The sequence below is a fragment of the Typopeltis vanoorti genome, chromosome 6, assembly GCF_054136105.1.
Source record: "Typopeltis vanoorti isolate ZY-2024b chromosome 6, IOZ_Tvanoo_1.0, whole genome shotgun sequence".
Classification (NCBI taxonomy): domain Eukaryota; kingdom Metazoa; phylum Arthropoda; class Arachnida; order Uropygi; family Thelyphonidae; genus Typopeltis; species Typopeltis vanoorti.
The window spans coordinates 128,903,556-128,921,185 of NC_143554.1; the positions used below are offsets into that span (position 1 = coordinate 128,903,556).

Sequence of the window (17,630 nt, forward strand, 5' to 3'; positions counted from 1 at the left end):
GGGATTCCTTAGAGCGAGACATCAGATCCATGTATCTGGAACCACCATCTAAGGAGCAGTTGTGGACAATGCTGCATGTCGTTTGGCTAGAATTACCTCCAGCATCTGGTGGAGTCAGTGCTTCAAAGAGTAGGCTGTTATTTGTGCTAGAGGACTGACATGCTATTAGGTAGGTATCTGTTTTGTCCATTGAGTGTATAAGCAAATTGCTCAGACAAGCTCACTTTAATAAACTCATGATATTCCTTGCAAAGTATATTTTGTTTGTCCACCCATTTCTGTGAGTTTTTGCCAACTTTGCCAAAATCTATACAATTACTCCAGAGATACTGACAGACATGTTTTGCCCACCCTTGTGCAAAGGAATTGTCATACACTGTTTCCATTCCTGTGGGATCTTTTCTGAGCCAATTTGGCTGAAAATTCCTTTAGTACACATGCTGATATCCCATCTGTCCCAATTCCCAAAATATCGAAGTTATGCATCAGTCTTAGAACCTCATTCTCTTCATCCAATGTAATAGAAACACTGCATATTATGTTACATATACCAGGCTGACAGTTCTTGGGAAAGTGAGCATTATTTGTAATAGTTGATCTAAGAACTGAGGAAGCAAGAGGTGTTGTGGAAGAGCAGGAGAGTAGGTAGTAAGATAGGCAAATTTGTGAATGGCACAAGTGAAGATAATAAGAGAGAAGGCACACTGAGTGGACAGTATGCTCCCTCTCTCTGTGTGTGTGTGTGTGGATGTTATATCAAAAGTATAGATGGTGGTTTCAGTAGATGTATGAATGTACAAGAAAGGATAAGACAGTCAAGGATGTGCGGGTCTCGTTTAGATCTGGGGAGGCATATATCAGTTGATCGACAGGAATGGACAGGGGAGTGTGTTGTCATGTCGAGAAGTGGGACTTGTTATAGAAAGAGAAATGAGCTGTGTGGTTACAAATGCTAGAGGTATTCAAAACAAGAATAAAATTTTAGCATTGAATGAGTTCATTTGTTCAAATATTGTTGGTATGGGACAATTGAATGAAGATGACATTCTGACAGGAATAGAGATGGAGGAATATGTAGCCTTTCATGAAGACAAAACCAAAAGGGAGGAGTTATGCCCATCTAGGGTGGAGATGCAAGGAGCAGATACTGGCAGTAGGGTATGAAGTGGAGATAGCCAGGATGAAATGTTTAATAGGATAAACTATAGACCTAGTAATGAGGAAGGCACTGAGAAGGAAATGTTTAAACAAATTGATCTAGCTAATAAGAAAAGGATGATCATTATGGTAATATAGACTGCAATGAAGAGAGAGCATCAGGAACCAAAGAGAATGAATTTGACTTTTTAAGGATGACTACCTTAAATAGCATGCAACAGAGGCCACACGTGGATTAAGTGTCTTGGATTTGATTGTATCATCAAAAGATATTATTGTAAATGAAGTGTCACATCTTCCTCCAGTTGGTGAAAGTGACCATGAAGTGATCACTTGAGTGGTGGCCCGCAGTAGCGCCTCAGGATTTAATCTTGGGAGAGGGCCGAGTTGAGAATACACACTATGCATCGCATACGACCTATGACTGAGCATCTGCAATGATCGCTAATTCATAAGTAGTATAGAAATAGAAGACACAACACAACATAAATAATTAAAAAAAAAAAAGAATTTTAATTAGGAAAATATTTTTGGAAATTTTTCTAGTGTTTTTTCCCTTTTTCTTTGGGGGTGCCAAGGCCCTCTCCCTCTGGGTGCACCACTTGTGGGCAGCCATATCAGGACTTTTGTGAGTAGGCAAATTCAGAAGGCAGCTTGCAGCAATATCATGGAATGAGGAATTGCGTGGGAAGTAAATCAAGTTGTTTGGTCTCTGCTCAGGAAGTATCTGGCAGAGGTAATGACTGTATTCAAAGTCAGGAGATTAAATAAGGTAGGTGTAAAATGGATGATATGAGGCATGCAGTCCTGAAGAAAAGGCACTGTGGAGATAATGTTACATGAGGAGTACAAAGAGCAAGCAAGGAAGGTGATTCACACTTAGTAAAGGTAGCAAGACTGCAGTATAAGCAGCAGAAATCCTAGGGAGTTTTTTTTAATGTGGCCAGTAGAAGGAAGAATGATAAGCATCATTGAGGATATAGTAGAGGTGTTTAATGAGCAGTTCGCAGTTCGCAGTTCATTAAAGTATTCCATCCTTGTGATTGTAACATAATGCAGAACTTGAGTGCAGTGGGACCACTGGTGGTGAGTGAGCTAAAAGAAGATTATGTATCAGCAATCTGCTTACTTATTATAACAAGGCGATGAATACATTAGACAAGGGGGATGCATATACAGTAGCATATTTAGAGTTTGTTAAGGCTTTCAATATATTTCCATATCACAAACTAGTAGTCAAATTTCAAATTGGAACACTGCATTTTCTCATGCTTAAATCTACAGTGCTTGGCTCAGTTCAACTTTCTCTTTTCCCTTCTCTCACACATTTAAAATGCTCAAACCCAAAGTGAGTCCATGCATTCAGCAGATTCATAACCATTCTCACTGGCGTTTGTATCACTATTATGTCTACAAATCTCAGCTGCACTTATACACATCCATAGCATTCCTCCCAAGGTGATCTAGTTTCCTTGACTCTGATAATAATAATAAACAACTTGATTACTGTCAACTCTTACTATAGCAAATGCATAGGGACGAAATTAAAATAAAATAATAAGTGTCAGAAGATTTTGCTATAGTGAATTTCATTTAGAATAGCATTGATGCTGTGGGACTTTTAGGTAGTTTGAGCTGACTGTATTAGATCACAGTACATTCCTCTCTCACCCCCATAGTAAACAAAACAATAGTGGGAACACAAGGCTATAACACAACAAGGTAAACCAAACTGAGGAGTCTGGTTTTCTTCCAGAAGTGAGTGAATGGAATGTCCTAGCTGAGCAAGTAATGAATGAAATAACATCCAATGAATTTAAGGGATGGTATAAGAGGCACAGACAAGAGCAAAATTTCTGCAGTCATGGTTAACACTCCATAGGATTTCAGTAATGTATATGTAGTAGATATTGTGAATTCTTACTGTCAAGAGTGAATAATTCACATAAACAAATTTTAAAACACAAGACAATTTATTTAAAATACTCACTGCAACAAACTTTAATAATGACATTATCACAGGATTAATTTTTTTTTTTTTTTTTTTTTTTTTTTTTTTTTTTTTTTTACACTAACTGATTTCCAAAATTTGATGACACTTTCCCCAGGCTTTACATTTTTATACAAATATAATTTTTGTTGTGGATTATATAATTTTATGTAAGCAAATTTAATAACTTACAGAACTTTACTGTACAGCAAAGGAAACTAAGCATTTACAATGGAGGACTAATAAATACTTGCATAAATTAATACTATTTAGAAGCTGAAATCTTGATACTTCTTATGTAAAGTCATGAGATATTCTATTCTGATTTAGTAAAATTACACTAATCCAAATATATATAATTGTTATAAGTAACCAATGGAAGCAAACACCAATCACTGAAAATATATCACTTTGAAATTTATATTTCATTTTCTAGACAGGATGATATTAATTGGTACAGCAGGAAATTAATAAGTAAATGGTAATCAATTTTTCCTCTATATAGGAATAGTGAGGAAAACTCACTATTCCTATTTTCAACATACATTTCATATTTTGCAATAATTTCTACAAGATGAAGAAAATCTACATTGTCTAGAAGATCTAAGTGTGCAAAATTAGCAAATTGCACACTTAGATCTTCTACACAATGAGATATCTTTTATAACAAAATCAACCATTCATTTCATTTAGCATTCATCAGTGATTAAAAACAAAAATCATTGTACATATAACATATATATACTATACAGTTTGTATGCAAGTTCATGACGAAAGCATGAATGACAGTATGAAGTACACATTTCTAGAACTTTTAATAAGTACTGAATTACTCGCCAACAAATTAAGAATGCACCTGGTGCACAACAGCATCATACATATCAATTTTGGAAATTCCTGATCTATAAGTTTTGGCCTTCTCCACAGTAATCATAATGCATCATTGGTTGTCTTATATTGCAATTGTACTACTTCAGAGAAATAAATTTAAAGATACTTTATGTCTCAATATGGCAACCATGCACTAAACCTAGATAACACAAACCAGTTAGCCAATGTTCATAACGTGAACCTATTTAATGGTATTAGATTTATAACACCATATAATTTTTTAAGATGATATTCTGCTGGATTCAAATGAAGTCTTAACACAATAAACTATAATCAGGTAGCTAGGGGAAACAACCAAAAATTATAATACGGGGGAAAATGAGAGAATTTGTACTAGTGTGCATTACCTAGAACAGAATATATAAGTAGTCTATGGTTACTGAGCTGAAAATGGTTTTAAAACAAGTATCCACACGTTGGACAAATTAGAGAAATCCATTTGCATTTGTAACATCTTCTATGTGGTTCTGCTGTTTTCTTCAATTTAATTGTGAAAGAATGCAAACCATGTGATCTACCAGTCCTAATTTGCCATAATGATGGCAATGTATTTCTATTAAATACATTGCCATCCATGAAATTATTAAATTCAATGCAATTGTTAGTTCCGGTTTGCCTGAGTTATAGGCAAAATACTTCCATATTTGTTAAAAGGAAAACTTTAGAAAAACAACAAGGCTTGCTAGTTTGATATGTGGCTAAAATGCATGAAATTTATATTTGTGCAATATATTATTATTATTTTTTCTATAGATACACTCAGAGGAGATGGGAATTATTACGATTGTTTGTCATGGGGAGATAATATTTTATTTTACAAAACATAAAATATTTTGTAAAAAGTATGGTGTAGGAAATTAAGTATATGAATTCCAGCAATAAAAGTTGTATCAATGAAATAAATAGCCTCGAACCTATATGTCAATGTTTTGAGTACACATTAGCTTTCTATAAAATTGAGAATAATAATGGAAAAGCAAGCCTTTCTGACCATGTGCCAGAGGACTGACTGAAAAAGGAAGTCTTTACATGAGACCAAAACCTGGTACTAACAACCATTTGAGAAAATTGATTCTTTTTCTATAATGAAAAAAGGCAGTACTAGTAAAATACACAGTAGATATCCCTTCACAAAAGAGTGAATGAAAGTAGACAATGGCATCACACAAATTGTTAAAAATCTGAAAGACCACAAACAGAATCAGCAACAAAGCATTCTTTTAACCTCAAGTATGATTGCATAATTTTCTTCATTTTTCAACATTTAGGAAACTTATTTTAGGACTACCTTCAGCCAAATGGTCATAGATTAACAACATATTAGCACAGTCTCTATTACCTTTTAGATGATGCTAACAGGACTAGTCTTACCCCAATCACAATGCTGAATTGTTTCCTCTAGTCACTTCATTGTAACATACAGTGATAAGCACTTTTGCTCATAATTTATTTTGTTCTTTGTTTTTAATTTATAATATCAGTAAATAAGATTTATATTAAAAATAACAGGCAACACCTAAGCCTTCTCCCCTTCTTGCTGGCTGTTAACTGAATTTACTGGCAAACATGGAATAATTAATATTCCTTTGCTTCCAGTGGCTGATGATGAATAATACCTGGTTTCATTATTTTTTTATTTTATTTTATTTTATTTTTTTTTGGGGGGGGGGGTCAGAAGACAGCTTCTAATTATAATACTTCACAAATATCCCACCCCAACAATCAATATACAATTTAGGAAAGTGTCAAAAAATATTCAATCTTATTTTCACATCTGATGACTTCTCTTCTTAATGATCACCTCTGTTCATTTTTTTCCACTGAAAAAGCTTAAACCTAATTCAAAATTTTAAACTGCAATAAAATACCATCCATTTTAGTTTCATAAATGCATGAATAATCCCATTTGTCACTAAAGTGAGTTGATAGTTATTTCAGTTCACAGATGCAGTCATTGATAAAGCATTTATTACAAAGAACGAAATAACTTCCAACTGGTCAAAAAATTGAACACAATACTAAGATAATACACAGGTATTAATTTTGGACCATGATAGTTAAATGCATAAAGTATATATAGTGCAAATAAGATACAGATTTGTGAAGACATTACAAAAAAACCCACTGACCATACATTATTACATTTTACAATTTTATATTTTAGAACTAAGTAATACATGCATGTATAAATATATACATATGTTAAACTCACTAAACAGGTCTTGAAAATCCACAACATACATTCATTAAAGCAAATTCTAGTTAATAAAATAGCATTATCATAAATAAATATCTATTTCAGAAGTTGTCACTTTTGTTATGGCTTTCAGTAATACAGATGTTAAAACTCGACAGCGGAAATATGGCCCCTTTTCACAGTGCATATAAAAGCCAAAATGGACCAAATATCACTAATACAGCTTAATGCACATTTTTTCATATGCTAGTGCTAAGTCTTTATAACTCTTAAATAAAAAGTCACAAAAGAGAGATCACAGAAATACTTGAATAGTCATGAACATTTACGTTTCTTTTTTTGTAAACAGATTTTTACAACTGCCTCAGAGGTTTTGTTGACACAGCTGTTGGTCTTTTGATCCAAATTAGAAAGAAAAAATCTTTAGACTGAAATGAAGCCTTTCCAATTATTTTATAATTTTACAAATTTTTCATCATGCAGTTGAAAATACAATCCTAATGATTTATTAAACTTTCATTATGTGCAAAGAATGCTATATTCAAGTAGATTTAACATTAACATGTTCAAATTGTTTGAGCACTTAAGTCTTTATATGTAACAAACTTTCAAAAAAAAAAACCTAATATTTCAGCTTTCTTGCATGCAGGCACTATGCTATGTAATGAAGAAGAAGCATGTCAACTGAGAGTAGGCCTAACAACCTAAATAGTGCCACCCAGTGGGCTAAATTGGGTGTCCAAATGGTTCTCCATTTGGCCGCATGGCCTGGATGCTCAACATATTTTTAACACACCTAAACAATCAACATCCCAAGATCCATTTTACATTAGAAAAATGAAATGACAACAGTGTCTCCTTCCTAGATGCATTAATTACACACCAGATACATTCAGTCTCCCCCCCCCCCCCCCACAGTATGGAATTATTAACTTTATATAAGAAACTAAATTAATTAGTTCAGATAATAGTGCTCTCTACACTGGAACTTGACCACCTTCACAAAACCTTCTTAGGCAATGGCTACAATTCCTAACATATCCAAAAAATATTAAAATCCCCAAACCCATACACACCCTCTCTAGAATAGAGACTCCACTAAAGCTATCACTATTCCATATATCTGAGGCACATCTGAAAAGTTAACAAATATCTTTAAAAAAAACTACAACCTTTCAACCACTTACAGACCACATAAAAAATTAACATACCTTATTTGTTCCACCAAAGACCAGCCACAGTTCCTAGACCTATCAGGTTCATCATGGCCAAACACAGCACCAGCCCGAGCAAGTTTTTTTTCCGCCCTTCGGTTTCATATTTATATTTATTAATATATCAAATTTTTATATTAAAATATTAAATTACTAAATAAAAATTTCTGATTAATTTTGTTTCTTAAATAAAAATAAAAATATTCTATTTATAAGAGAATCGAATTTCCTAAATGAAACTGGATCTAAATGTTTCTTTCCCAGGGATTATCAAAATAAAAATTTATTTGGAGCTTATATAATTAGAATAAAATATAATTATCTTTATAAATATAAATTTAATATTTTTGAAATATGAGATATCCAATTTAATTATTATTTTTTTTTTTAATTTTTTCTGCCTCCAGTATAATTAAGATGAACTCTTTGTAAGTTTTCCGCCTGTGGCATTTGCCCATTCTGCCCCTGCCTCAAGCTGGGCCTGGCCAAACAGTGAAAGTAAGATAAAACCATCATTAGAATTACTGAGCATAAGGACTATATCTGTTTCCATCACTACAACCACTCAGGACTTGCTAATCATGTTTTAGAGACACCATAAAATACATCGGAAGAAAGCCACTTTACTTCATCACAGCAAAATACAAAAAACTTTTCCTTAAATCTGCTTCTGCCTTAAAAAAACTACCCTAAATTTTGGAAGCACTCATTTTTTTTATACTTCAGCAAAGGATGCCCACTAGGAGGAGGCACTATTTTAGGCCTACTCTTAATTGCCATGCTTCATCTTCATTAGTGGAGTGCCTGTATGCACATATCTTATATTTTATTCCCTGATGATGGCAATCTGACTTTCTCAAAATATTGGAATATTAATTAAATTTGAGTTAATATTAGCCTGCATTGTAATTTTCATGCTAATAAGTTTCTACAATGCTTAATATATATATTTAGAGTATATTTTTGTGATATATTCTTCATATTTTTTCAGTGTTCATTTTAAGTGCAAGCTTAATTTTAAAGATTGAATAGCAAATGTAGTTTCAATCTAGAGATTTTATCAGTAATAAGAACAAAAGAAAAGTTACTGGAAGTTTTTTCGCTTGGTTATACTATAAATTAAAGATACCAAGAAATTATTATGCTTGGTTCAATCCATTTTTCAAGTGTAAGCAAACAAAGTTTGCACCTGAAGTATTTTCGTAGAAACCGGTCTAGGTAGTGACCGTCCCATAATGCATAGCATTATACATGTCCATAAGGAGATGTACTTTGCATTATGGGATACGGCAAGGGATGTGAAGTCATACCACCTTTACCATGAGTTGCCCCAGTCCTGAAAATACTTCAGGCTTCAAACTTTGTTTCCTTACACTTGGAAAATGGATTAAACTAAGTATATAAAATTTCTTGGTATCTTTAATTTATAAAAAGAAAAGTTAATTATTGTCAAAACTTTTACAATATCTTATTTATTGGAAGTTTATTAATATTTGCTAAATGTAGCTTATTCTTGTTTGTGTCAATGGAGTTTGAGATAATCTGAAAGTAAGATAAACTAAAACTCCATTGACAAAACCAAATTTTCTAAATAGATAATCTGATTATGTTAACTGTTTGTGTCAATGGAGTTTGAGATAATCTGAAAGTAAGACAGAGTATCATAAATGTTATCTTGGGGTTTATGTTAATGAGAGCACCATGACAATGGTTAAGGGTTAGCAGATAGCATACCTGCTCCCCAACCAACAGGCTGTGGGTTCAATTCCCTTGGCCATGGATGTTTATAAAACCTGCTCTAGATGAGCAGAGTTTAATAAGGCTTCTTTTATCTCAAAAAAAAAAAAAAAACACTATTATGTGACACCTCCATGGAGTCATCATGGGAGGGCGGTCTACTCTGCTATACACAACTCACTGTCTTTCCTTCTTAATTCTCCAACTACGTGCAATGTCATCTACTGTCCACCAACAATAGTATTTTCCTGTAAATCGTGTATTCTCTTAATAAGAAAGCAAAAATCAGACTATTGATATTAAGAAACTACAAAATAACTGAAAAGATCCCAACATATGAGATTGAGTTTTCATGACACTAATTGATTTGTGTCCATGATTGAATAGTTACTTTTTTTTTCTTTTTCAAAAAGGTCATATTGCCCCCTCTTCCCTACTGCAATTTTTTTCTTTTTTTTTTTGAGGGCAGAGGAAGCAGAGTTACAAACCTCATGGACATCCAAAAAACAATCAAGAAACTAAATGATTTTTAAACACGTTAAACAAATTATTTAATAATTAAATAATTTGTTTAAATGTTTAAAAATTAAATAATTTTTAAACAAATTATTTTTAAACATGTCTGCAAAAACAATGTACATACAAGTACATCTTATTAATGCTACAAAACTTAAAATTCCAGATTTTGTAATAACGTCATCAAATATGTATAAAATTATTATTTTTGTTGTTTGTGCACATAAAAATTAGCAACTAACATATTTAACTTCAGCTTTGTCTAACAGTAATATGAATATTATTTTGTTTAGATTTTATTTATTAGAAAAATCCTGAGAACAGAACAGCATAAATGCAATGAAAATGTGCACCTGCCAGCCTGGTTGGCCAAGTGTTTAGCATACTTACTCATCTACCAACAAGCTGTGGATTTGAATTCTACAGTGGATATGGATGTTTGTGATTCTTTTGGTTGGAGATTAATTTCAGCATGTATGAGACCACTACCCAGCTTACTGGATGCCAGAAGTGCCATGTTTAGTCTATAGAACAGGGTTTCCAGATTGTGTAAAAAAATTATATAAAATTAATAAAAATAGGAAAAAATTCCTTAGCCAACAGTACTAATGTACTACAGATTTACCTTTCATGGGTAGAAATAAAAAAAAAAATCACAAACTCCTAATAAGAGCAGTATGACAATGGTTAAGGGTTAGCTGATAGCATACCTGCTATTCCGATTATGTCACAAACTGTAGTTTGTGACATAATTGTGTAGTTTGTAACCAGTTATTTCTCTCCCCTTCATAATCTCTAAAACAAAAAACCAATCTGCTCTGTAATAAGTAAATCTAAAGAATCAGATTTCACCTACTCAAATTTTTGTCTTGTACACATTCTTAATTACAGCACAGACATTATTCCAATGAAATAGTGCATTTTCCCTTCTTTATTTTTTTTAAGGCAGCAGCACATGTGCATGCTTCTTCACTCTTCCTTTAATCACTAGTAACAAAAAGCTTCACGTTTGCTTAGCAGTCAGCAGCATCCTCATTGTCTACAACAATCCACACTTAGGTTGCAGATGAAGTTTATTGCTTTGTGTCAGACCACTATTCTGCTTATTGGAATACTGCATGTGTCTTGAAAAAGTTTTGCATTTGGTCTCTAGAGTAGGGTCTGATTACCTAAATCCTTAGTCAACTCATGGTACTAACACTGCATGTCACAAAAAGTTTCTTCAAAGTCTACATTCTTCAATGTTCCTATCACATTTATTTGCATATCCTGTTAAGTAACAGTATTAAAAGCACATCAGCAAGAGTGTACCAAGCTTTGTATTAATCGTAAAAAAATAATTTCTCATGGGATTAAAACTAACTGTAATAAATGAATACATTTATGTAGAATAGTATAATCTTTTAAGCAATGGAATGCTTTTTATGTGATTCTCACCCATGAAAGCTTGCAAGTTTCTACAGTACATTAGTAATGGTAGATTAACTGAATGTGTTAATGAAATTTTACTGCAGTTTCTAAAGTTGCATAGTTTAAAGTTGAATAATAAGTACACAACAAATAAATTTCTCAAATGATATATGTTGATTTTATTCTTTTAGTTCTAGAACATGCTGATATCTGTGATCTTGTATAGAGATGGCATAATGAAATGAACTTCACTAAACTGCTGTTCTCTTTCCTCCATAATTTCTAATTCTTTTCCCCCCAGCATTTAGGACTGCATTACAAGATGGATAAATAAGCATTAGTAACACTGAACATTTCCCCAGCTAGTAAATAGGTTAGTTCAAATCAGTTACCTTCCTGTAACTTCTGTATAAGTCCAGTTACATAACAGCAACATCAAAACTGATATTGCTTAAAAATTATGTTTTTCATTAACAATGAAACAAAATCCAATTTCAGAACATAAAACTGAGTATAGTTTGCTATAAAAGCTTCACTATCAATATATATACTTGCCAAGAAATTATATTTTTGTTTAATTTTTTATCCAATTGTAAGCAAACAAAGTTTTCATGAGAAGTATCTTTACAAGCAGACTACTTCTGCACATATACTGACCTCTGAATTTTTTATGTAGATATATATGTAAATGTCACTTATGCAGCGTGCACACACACACACCTATATTTTAATATCTGATCCACATATGAAAGGCCACAAAGCCTATAGCACATTAGTGCCATGTATGGGCAAGAAAGGAGGAATCTGTTCACATTTTGCTTGAACAGCTGAGGGTTGTAATCTTTGGGGAAGGCAGAGTGGGAAGACTGTTCCAAAGGACAAAAGTAGATGGGGTGAAGGAGGTAGCAGTCAAGTTGGTTCAGTGAGTTTCCAGATGGACTCTAAAAGGGTGTTAGCAGTGACTCTTATTTAAATGATTTTGGAGGAGAGTAGAGGAATAATAGTGGCCAATTTAGCAAAGCACTGTCCATGAAAGTATCTGTGGAAGAGGACAAGGCAGAAACAGAACATCTGCAAGAGAGGGATTGAAGTGGGTATGTGAGAGAGGGATCATTAATGAACCAGATTTCCCCTCTTCTGCAGGAAAAATAATTGGTCACGTGCATCACATGTTCTAGGCAATTTATGAATGCTTGTCATCAGTAATTGTCAATAGTATTGAACAAAGGATATTTTGGAGTTTGATAAAGAGCTTATTGTGGGTGCCTGTATGGCTGGAGCCATGATTTTGAAAACAGCAGAGCTGACTGGTTTCTCAAAAGGCAAGATATCCTGGGTGTTTAATTAGTGAAAAAATAACTCACATTACTTGTCTAAGAGGCATAACTGTGGTCCTAAGACAGTCTGTCAGCAACAAAATCATCATTGTCTGAGAAGGCTTGTAGAGACAAAGAACATCTTTTGTGCAGCAACTGACCAAAGCATTTAATGAAGGCTGTTCCTGACCCATATCTTACCAAACTATGCACAGGGAATTGAAGAGGATCAGTATTGGCAGTCGCATGCCTATACATAAAATAAAAGGTTCTAATTCGGTAGTCAGTATGTGTATATAGAAGCTGATAATAACTTTACAACTGCCTTAGTATTCCATACACTTCCTTTTAGATGTACAATGCTATGCATTATGGGAGGACCACTGGATAAAGAATTAAACAATAATAATTTCTTGGCAAGTATAATTTACTTTGTAATTTAGTGGGGAAAAAAAAAACTTTCAACTTCAATGTAACAAATATTTACAAATAAAAAAGTCATAATTTAATAATAATTTTCTCTATACATTATTTTTTAAAAGAGCAACACTGAGAATAATAATAGAACAGTCAACAGAATGGTAGGCAAATCTTTATATCCACTTTGATTTCAAAAAAAGCTTTTGACAGCACTGACAGAGAAACAATATGAAATTAATGTCGTATTATGGCATACCATGTAAAATTATCAACTTAATAACACTTTTCATAATAAAAAAATTATGAAAAATATAAAATACAAATAATATAATTTACAACGGAGAACTTTCAGAAAAGTTCAAAATTAAAACAGGAGTTAGGACTGCATTCTCTCTCTCTCCAACAATATTTGTTATTGTTATAGACTAAATATTGAGAAATGCATGAAAAACACAAAAGGAATACAAGTGGAATTTAATAGAATAGCCAGATGGCCTGGATTTTGCAGATGATTTTCTAGATATGTTTACTGCCATATACACAATAACACATGAAAGAAAAAACAAAACTCAATGAAGATGCCTTGACTGTTGGATTAAGAATAAATAAAATGAAAACAAAAAGAAAACAAAGTACTGTATAGTCAAATTTTAGAAACACTGGAGAACTTTGTTTATTACTGATCCTAGATAATTAAACAGGGAGGAGCATAGGAAGATATAAAATCTAAGATATAGAGAGCAAAGATACTTTTTAACATGCTAAGGAAAATATGGAGATAAAAGGAAACAGGTTTAAAAAAAAATCAGATTATTTAATTCAAATATTAAGTAGAACTGATTTAATAATCAGTTCTCTATGCATCAGAAAAATAGACTACGACAAAAGTAATCAGGAAAAAACTGTAAAGCCTTGTAAATAAATGTTTAAGAGTTCTACAAATAAAATGGCCAGAAAAGATATTTAATAAAGAATGGCAAAAAAATTATGTATGACATCAATCAGAGAAAATGGAGATGGTTAGGGCATGTACTAAGAAAACCTGAAAAAGATAAATTCAAACAAGCATTAGAGTGGAATCTGCAAGGAAAGAGAGGTAGACTAAAGATGAGCTGGTGGAGAGAAATAAAAGAAGGGCTCAGAAAGACTGGAAAGAACTCGACATAAATGAAGAGAGAGGCACAAAACAGAGTCAGATGGAGATCTGTGGTCAAGACCCTATGCTTCCCATGGAGTAAAGAAGAATAAACAAGTAATATCCTGAGGGAGCCTTTGTAGCTCAGTTGGTATAGATGAGTCCTTTAGATGGAAGGACCTAGGTTCAAATCCCATCTATGATGTGAGGAACCTCTATTCAGGTGTTTTCAATCAAATGGTGAGTTAGAGGTGAAGGGTTTCCCTTCACCTCTGACTAACTCTGGGAATTCAGGTTTTTCATCTCTCAATACAAGCAAATTAGCCCTGTGAACATATATAGGACATTAATTGTGAAATGAAAGATTAGAGACTCGCCATCTTGTCTTTCTGCTGCACATTATGGATCTCAGGAAGATATCCACAATAATAGTCAACCTCTTGGATGGAGGTGACACTTGACAGGACAGGGCTCAATAGGCTGCTCATGGCAAACATGTTGATCTTATTATTTTTGACTTTGGATACCTGGTCAAAGTCTAATGATGACTGCTCCATCTGATGTATGCATCTTTACATTTGTGATTTTTTCAGTGGTTATTTCTTTGTGAAAATGGTGAAACTGCTAATTTCACATCTCTATCAGTGATTTCTGGCTTTTAACCTTTTAGACTTAAAATGGGATAGTCAGAATGGAACCCCACTGAGGACTAATGCTGAAAAGACGTAATGGGAATAGTTTTCAGGAATGAAATAACTCTGAATACTGATGTTCTATCTTGTGTATATACAGTATATGTACATGTGTTGGGTATATGTTGACACATATTGTGACCTTTTAACATTTTGCAAGTTTCAAGTTTTTTTGTAATGCAGTATACTTGTACAATTATATGTTAATTTTATTATACACATAACATGATTTGTAAAATTAACTTTAGAAGACTGAAGTTACTTTTACTAACTACAATAAACTTAATCTCCCTCCTGCAGGATTCTGGAATGGACATGATCAAAGTTATGGATATTTATGTCAGCTCCTCTAGTGCCTAAATACTCCCATCATCGTCATGTATATCTGTCTGAAAATATTCACTGAAGATACATTCTTGAAGAAACTTAAATGGATTTCATTACACAGTGTGCGACCACTGTCCTGCTTGTTGAAAACCTGAAGTACCTTGAAAAAGTCCTATGTTCAGGCTCTTGAGCAGGGTTTTCAGACTATGAAAAAAAATCCTTAGTCCACCATGGTACTAATGTATTATAGATTTACACCCTTTTGTGGGTGGAAGACATACCCAAAAACTGATTGGCAGCATGCTCACTGTGAAAGGCCATGAGAAGAATCTGGATGCTTCCTTGTCACACCTTTACTCAGCTTCCAGAGATGATCTGCAAGTTCTCCCCTCCCCTATGAACCTGTAAAATCTTGCTTGTCACATTTGAAAATTATAACCATGGTTATGCACTACAGCTGTCAGTTTAGATAAACTCAAAAAAGTTAATGAGTATTTAGAATAAGATATTCAAAGTTTAAGTGCACCCCCTAATTATAATGTATTACGCTGCTCTAATTTCCATTAATACAAATTGAAATTAGCAAGCACAATGTAAAATATAGTACTTCATAATTTTCAAAACTTATGATTTATACTGGTTGAAAGTATGGCTAAAGCAACTAAGCTACGAGGTCAAAAAACTGCCAAGAACAAAACCAAATTATTGCAGAAAGGACAAAGCGCATACCAAAACTAACTATATGACTGAATAAAAATAAAGCCAAATTACTATTACACCAAACTAAACATACCTTCCAGTTTAACAAAGATATTTCAACTTCAAACTAAGTCATTTTCGGAATAGTGAAAAGGAGAGAGAGGGATTGTTGGTTTGTTTACATTTACATGCAGAGGGGATGATCATCTGTTGTGATTAAGAACAAAGGCTTTCCATGGCACCAAGAAAAAGGATCTGTGAATATTATTTATGCAGGTGCTGTTTATTAAATTAAAGCACGATTCTGGAGGACTATATTTTTACTTTTTAGTACTGATTTTTAATTCAACAAATTAATAAAGTAAAGCTTAAAATTACAGTAAAAGATAAAGAACACTTATGTGAAAAAATCATGAAATGTGAAAGGAACAGCTTTATGTGTAATAATTTAGCTGATATTCTGAAAGTTGCAGATGCCATTATTTGAAGCAGAACTTGTGATTGGCAGGACAGGGCTCAATGGGTTGCTCATGGCAAACATGTTGATCTTTGTTGCTCACATGTGGCATCAGTTTGTTATAGATTCATAACCTCTTGGAGTGACAAACTAAAGCAGATGTCTGCCATAAATTACAAGCAAACAAGAATTTATTGCTTGCGATTTACTTTTTTATTTCATATTTGTATATTTATTTATAGTAAAAGAAATGCAATCTGTCATAGATAGTTTGCATGATTATTGTTGAGATTTTTTCATTTATGAATTAGATCCATTTCAGATCGCCTTTTACCAAAAATTGCATTTGCAATGCAAATTTCCACTTAGATAATAGATTTTTAAGGTCCTGCTTACAGGTCAGAGAGAGAGAGAGAAAGCAAATTTGAATCCTCCTGAACACAAAACTTGAACTTTTAAATTATAGAACTTTTAAATTGTGCTGAGGAGTTTGTTTGCTATACTGGCTTATTCATAAAGTATATTTCCAAATCTCTTAAATCATTTATTTGCAGAAATATGTTAATAAAAGCATCAACCTTAGCAAGAAAACCTATCAATCACATACTTAACAGATCTGAATATGGACTTCTTTATTGCACTAGTTTGAGGGTTCACAACAGAAGGCTAAGTTTATTAATCTATAACTTTTTAATTCTAATTAGAAAAAACATTCACCATTTCACTTTCAACTGAATAATGAATTTAAAAAATACTAATAAAATTTACAATAAATAGATGATCTTTTTAAATATATTTAATAGAATTTCAGTTTTAAAAAATATAAACTCAACAGATGTGTCAAAAATGGTCCAGAATAAAATCCTGAGAATGCTTTTGAAAGAGGAATGATTTAAGTGTAAAAACATAATCTACATCATAAGTACTTCATATTGCATTAATAATTTGGTAGGTATAACTCAGTATTTTTTTTTCCTTTTATTTATTCCAAATTTACTTGAAATGTTCATTGGAGATATTCTATCACCAATAAATGTATTATAATTCATATTACATAATATTATAGATATTTAAGGGAATCCCTGAGCTACATAAGACATTCTGGCAAAATTCCATGTCAAGAAAAGTATGCTAAAGAAATGTCTACATGAATAAAGAGAATATTAGAAAATAAACAACTAATGGAACAAAAATCCCAAAGGATTAACAGAATGCAAAAACAGAAGCAAGCTGCAGTAGAAAGATGAATAAAATAACATTTGTAGGATCCTTTAAAATTTAGTATACAGTTGGCTCTCAGTAAAGCAAATACTGCTATAATATACCTTACTGAAAATGCCTGATCAGAACCTCTTCTAATGTCAATGGAATTCCATAGAAAATCCACTATAGCAAACTATCTACTACAACATGTAATTCTATCACTCACTAAGGGTTTGGTAGAGCATGAGTGATTAATTAAAAAAACATT

At 32.7% G+C, this 17,630-nt stretch overlaps 1 long non-coding RNA gene across 1 annotated transcript in view; it reads left to right on the forward strand.

Moving 5' to 3' along the window:
- Positions 1-12,849, forward strand: part of LOC150105933 (uncharacterized) — a 130,471-nt gene extending 117,622 nt beyond the window's left edge. The window contains exon 3 of the long non-coding RNA XR_016548462.1: positions 9,997-12,849. This is a non-coding gene — a long non-coding RNA (uncharacterized LOC150105933). The remainder of the gene's footprint in view (positions 1-9,996) is intronic.
- Positions 12,850-17,630: the final 4,781 nt, after the last annotated feature.